This window comes from Vigna unguiculata, chromosome 11 (genome assembly GCF_037176805.1).
Source record: "Vigna unguiculata cultivar grain cowpea cultivar isolate G323 ecotype 2 chromosome 11, ASM3717680v1, whole genome shotgun sequence".
NCBI classification, from domain to species: domain Eukaryota; kingdom Viridiplantae; phylum Streptophyta; class Magnoliopsida; order Fabales; family Fabaceae; genus Vigna; species Vigna unguiculata.
In genome coordinates this window covers 28529259-28535589 of record NC_140802.1, presented here as the reverse complement: position 1 = coordinate 28535589, position 6331 = coordinate 28529259, and the positions used below count along the sequence as shown (strand labels likewise).

Here is a 6331-nt window from a genome sequence, read left to right as displayed (position 1 = left end):
AATTTTGAACCAGTCTCGCTCAAGCTATATAAGTCCTTGCTCAGGTGAAAGGTGTTCTTTCGCTCAAGGGAGATATTCTCGCATGGGCGATAACTCAAACAGTGGCCATTGTGAAAATCTACGAGTTCTCGTTAAGCGAGAACTTCTCAACTGAGCAAGATTGCTCTTGCTCAAAACTGAAGCTCCTCACCTAAGCTACTACTCAAACAAAGGTAAGGATGGGTTTTCTGCTATTCTCACTTAGGCGAGAGCTGCTCGCTTGGGCGAGAATGACAGACTTCCCACCCACTCACGCATGCAAACCCAAAAATTCAAAACCAAATAACAAAAGTTTATTTCCACACAATCACACACATCAATAAGCATTTTAAAATACGATTCACACAAAAATAGGCCAAACACTTCAAAAGTTTTTTATTTAAATCCTAGCTTCCCTTACCTCAAAAATTTTACTACTCTTGATGGGAAGAAAGCTCTAGGTGGAGATGAACACCAAAACCCCGAAACATCCTAGTGAGCTAAAATACAAGAGCATATGGAGACGAAAATTAGGCTCTAAACAAGACCCCAAAATAGAACAAACACTATAGAACTGGAAAAGAAAAAGGATGAAGGTTTGAAGTATTAGACTTACACCGAGATTAAATACGTTTGGTCAGTTCTGAGGAGGATTCCATAATAGCCCTTGCCCAGCTGATGAGTTCATATTTATGCCCTCATTTGATATTTAATAATGGAATTTTAATCAATTTTTGTACTGAAAAGATTTATTTAATTGTGATTTCTTATAATTGGGCTTATTGAGCGTGAGATACAAAAAGATGTTAAAAATCGCTTTTTAGTTGCATAAATGTTCTTTGGATGTTTTGAAGTGTGTTAGTGTAGCTACAACTAAGTTGAACTCATTGAGGTGTGGAAATAAATTGCTTAAACCTTCATGACACCTTAAAGATAAATCCAAGAATAGGAAATTATCAAAATCACAAAAATCCAAATCAAGCATTGCATTAAGACGACAAGAAAAGCTTGAAAAAGTGAGAAGTTTGGCTAAGCCAAGAAGAGGGAACGAGCAACAAAAATTGAAACTTGTGATTTTCTCTATCTTTTTCCAGAAGAAGGGCTTTTTGATAATTCATAAATATCTATGATAAAAGATAATTTGGCAAAATATATCTTTAGATATTTTATTTGATATTTTTAAATAATTATCTTATTTAATTATATCATAAAATATCAAAAGATAATAACTACCAAACCTTTTTAAATATGGCAAGATCTTCTTCAATCTTTTTAGATCTCCATAAAGAACAAATATATCTTGAAGATATTGTATTATTTAGACGATAATTGGAGGATATTATAAGAGGGGTATAATTGGAAATTGGATAGAAATTAAGTTGTTGAATAATTAATTAAAGATTTTTTATTCCTTATTTCATTTGATTAGCTTTTTTGTATAGTTTTTTATAAGAACTGATTTGTTATAAATCAATTCCGTGTTTGTTGGAAGACGACTTAGGATTAGTTTACCCTTTCTATTTTCTTGACTATTATCTTAGTAATACTAAAACTTCTAGAGTTTAGTAGTATTAATTTGATCACGTCAACGACAGCGTTATCACCCTCCTCTATTTTCAAGAGAAGAGAGGAGTGAGTTGTTTCTGGGTTGAGGGGAAAGTTGAGAGAAAAGGTAAAAAGGGGAGCTGAAAGGGTTGGGGAAAAAGTGGACAAGTGGACTACCCTCCTTTTTATTTTACTGAAACACAAATAGTTCTTAAAAAAATAAAAAGAAATGAATTTTACAAGTAATGTTACTATTATTATTATAATTAATATTTCTCCTATTATTATTATTATTAATTATCCATAAGATTTAATAACAAATGAAAATAGAAAGGTTAAGGGTGTGGTTAAAGAAACACTTAATTAAATTTGGTCTTGATTTAATATTGTCTCTTCCTATTTTCATTATATGTTGCTTTTATTAGCAACGTTTTCCTTGGTTTCTTTCTTTACAACAGTAAATAATACAGTAAATAATACTCTAGAGTTATTTTTTTTATTCATTTCACTGTGTTACTTTATTTTCATTATTTCTATCACTACAGATACCTCATTTAGTTTTTGGTTGTTGCAAAGATCTAATAACTCTACCACTTTGCTGGTGGTATTGTTGGTATAAAATTGTGCATATATAAAAACTTAGAGCAAAAGGAAGATAATTTGGGTTTTTAGTTTATGTTTTTCTTACGGTGTCGAGTGCATTCACAAACATTTAAAGATTGACGAGTTTGTGTTGTAATAGTTAGAAAATATAAAGACTCATATCCATGCCTCTAAATACTCTTTAAAAATTCTCTAAATCATTCAACGACTATTAAATAAAAATTGACAGCAGATCTGGTACACAAGAGACTATCTATCACAAAGTTGACCAAACATGGTGTAACTTTTGGTGTAATAAACTAAAGGACCAATTTGGTTAAAAAAGAGAAACCTTAAGGAAACAAAAATAAAACTAGTAAAACTTAAAAGGAACACACCGAAACTTGCTGTTAAACAAAATTCAATATTGTATATCCTAGATAAATGTGAACATAACAAAATTTTATAATTAAAAACAATTGTACCTTGTTATTGGACAGTATTTTTTGTAGATCCTTGCAGCTCCACACTCTGCTCCAATTTCTTGGCTCTTTAGGTGATATTTCACGAACAATAGACTGGCCCAAATCGATCAACAAGCGATGCATTTTAATTATCCCGTCCTCAATGATCAAGAGTGATTTATTTGTGAGAACTTGCAAGCCATAGTCGGTATAAAATCCACGAAAATTTAGAATTTCTACTGCATCTTCCACTTTATAATTATGGAGAAAGCAAGAAATGTCTAGAAATATTTCCTTGTTTGTAGAATCCAACGCTTCAAAACTTATTCCCAGCACATCCATAATCTTTTTACTTTTATTTTCTCTTAGCATAGCTAATGCACTTCTCCATTGTGATACAGTTAGACCAAATAATGTTGAACCCAATATTTCAAGTGCTAAAGGATGACCTTGAACATGCCATAGTACCTCATTTGTCATCTTTTCATAATCACTCATAATAATATTATCTTTGAAAGCATGTCTACAAAATAATTGAAGGGCCTCTTCTTTCTGTAGTGGTTGAACTTGGTGAACCTTATCTACTCCATGTATCCTCAATATTTGTTCATCCCTAGAAATTATGATGATTATGCTCCCTCTACCAAGACAATCACGTAACATAGTGTCTTGATTCCCACTAAAAACCTTTAATTGTTCAACTTCATCAACATTATCGAGAACTATGAGTGCCTTTTTACGTTGTAGCCTTTTCCATATCAAATAAGTTCCTCAGAAACATTGCAAATCTCTTCATATTTTTCATTTAGAGAACAAGAAAGCAATTGCTTTTGTACACCTAATGTACTAGAATCTCCATATATCTGGTTCACATCATCAATATAACAAGTAAAATCATATTGATGACAGATTCTTTCATATAAAGCACGAACAAGAGTTGTCTTTCCTACTCCATCCATTCCACTGATTCCAAAAACTCTAACTTCATTACTTGACTCCGAATATAAGAGTTTTTCTAATTCTTCAACACGAAATTCCATCCCAACTAGATTATCATTTAGAAGACTAGAAAATTTATGACCCAATATATCTGTCACCATTTGAACAATTACTTCAATCCCTTTCATTCTGCCCCATTTTCGCAAGACAGCCCCTTCCCCTCACACATTCTTCTCTCTTTTCAGAGCTCTGCTAGGTTTTGAGCTAGTTCCTCCGCTGGGAGATCGAACTCTACCGGGTAAGTAGAACTCTAGACCCTTGTTCCTTTTACATTTCTTATTCTGTTTGGAAACTCTGTTTCCGTTGTGACCTCAGCAAGGAATATCAGCTTCGTCCTCCTTGGTCGTTTTTCCAGTTCCGCAAGTTGCCACGTTCCGTGGTGCTCTTCTTCTAGTGTTGGCACGGATTTGCTAGCATTTTCCAGGTAAGGGAAGCTAGGGTTTATGTTTTTAAAGTTATTTTTCCAATTTTTGGTCTATTTGTATGGTTGTGATGCTTGAATGAGGTTGTTGGTCGAATAAAAATGTATGGTGTGCAAGTATGTTTGATTGATGTGGCGCTACTCTTTGTTTGCACTGCACACTTTTTGTAAAATGAAGGTTCCTACTACCTTAACCGTTGGATCGAGCTGAAATTTTAACATTTGATCCTTAACACATAGTTCTTGACTGTGCCTGGTCGGATTTTGAATCGGAGCTTTGTAGCGAGAGCAGTTTTAATCGCAAGATCACTGTAGTTTGGTTGTTGACAACACTGCACACTTTTCGTAAAGTGAAGGTTTCTACTTCGATAACCGTTGGATCGAGCTGATAGTTTAACAAGTGATCCTTAACACATAGTTATTGACTTTGACTGTTCTGATCTTGAATCGGAGCTCTGTAGTGAGAGCAATTTTTATTGCAAGATCACTGTAGTTTAGTTGTTGACAACATTGACCTTTGTTGCTTGTTTGGTGCATAACTTTCTTTATAGTTATTCAATTAAATTAGGTCTTGTTTCATTTGGTTCTTGATTCAATCATATTTAATTTGAATATAAATACAAAATTTTTGGAGCTTTACACAAGCTGCAATTTTATTTCTAAAATCGCAAAATCGTTTGCATCATGTGTTGTTAAGTTGGATTGCTATGTTAAAGCATGAGATGAGTGAATATACATGAGTAAAATGGTTTATGGGTTGTGAATGATGAGTTTGGCATGATCTTTGCGTGTAATGAGTATGGGATGGTTGGTTATAAAAGTGACATGGAATTGGTATGAGCAATAATGTTATATTGATTGATGGAATAAGATGTTGGTGTGGTCAAGACGTAATTCCACGATAGTTTCGTGGTGGTGCCTCATTGGTTAGGGCGTAATTCCATGAATCTCTAGGTGAGATCTCTTGGTGGTGCCTCATTTGGTTAGGACGTAATTCCATGACCCCTGTTAGTGGGCGTTCATGGTGGTGCCTCATTTCTATAATTTAGTAACGATTCAAGGTAAGGATTGCATCCTGACACTCTAAAGAGTCAGTTAGTCTCACATAAAGCGTACTAACTCAAGTGCAAGCATCCGCTGAATCCGACTAATTATATGTATCCAGATAAGTCATGTCTTGAGTCTTAGTGTATTGGTTACGAGTCATCACATGTTTGGTTGAGGTATCAAATTGCATGTAATGGTATGATAAATCATTTTCTACATTGGCTTACCCTTTCTGCTTGTTGTATGTTCTGTGTGTGTGATTTTCTCTTTTTGCGATGATCATCAATTTATTGATGCGAGCAGATGCGAGAACTCCTCGGGGTCAACAGGGTAATGGAGATTCCGCTGCCTAGTTCATCTTGGATCAGATCCTACTTGTTTGAGTTTCCTTTAGGGTTGTAGCCCATGTACTGCTAACTTCTTTAGCCATTTATTTTGAGTATTGTTCAACTTTTATTTTGTCTAGTCATTGGCATTGTGGTGTGCCTTAGACTTTTCTCAATGTATCTGGGATTTTTGTAAGGTGTGATATTTATACTCCATTACTTTGCTTCTTATGTTATTCTGTGTGACATTTCTTTTAATTAAGGTAATTAATTAAATGGGGTGTTACATTTATAGTATCTGAGCAATTCGTCCTTAGGACAACCTAAGGGTTGTGGATTTGTCATGTCTCTCGGTTTTGAATATTCGATTTTAGTTGAGTTTGTCGATGAAACCAAAAGTTTTAAGAACAAAAAAATGTCTTGATGAAGTAATGAAGGTGCACACTCATGACTAGATTAATGGTGGTTTTCCTTTCTTAATTCTAATGGTTTGGGGAAAGAAGGGGGACAAACAAAAGGTTTGGTTGTCTGTAGGTGAGGAAGTGTCATTTCGTATGTTCTAGTTTGTCTTGTTACGCCTTTGTGCTTTTTGTCTGGTGTCTATAGAGATAAGGGAATGCAGATCCAATTTCAACTTGGCCTGCTCACCTTTACAAGTGTTGCTAAGACGAATTCTTGCCTCAAGGATAGGAAATTGATGTATGATGTATATCGTCGAGCAAGGAAAGCTAAGTTTTGGGTTAATAGACTAGAGGAGATGCTAGGGTTCATAAAACAACATTTGGTCAGAGGGAGCTTCCAAGATAGGTTTTTGGAAACAGATACTACAAGTTTTTCAGAATGAGTCGAGCTCAAAAGGTTAAAATAATGGAAGATGTCAGTGCATGCAAGTGTAACATCGTTTGAGGAAACCAACTTGATTCTACATT

At 34.4% G+C, this 6331-nt stretch overlaps 1 pseudogene; it reads right to left on the bottom strand.

The window, feature by feature from the left end:
• Positions 1–2553: 2553 nt before the first annotated feature.
• LOC114170262 (disease resistance protein RUN1-like) lies at positions 2554–3715 on the bottom strand (annotated as a pseudogene).
• Positions 3716–6331: the final 2616 nt, after the last annotated feature.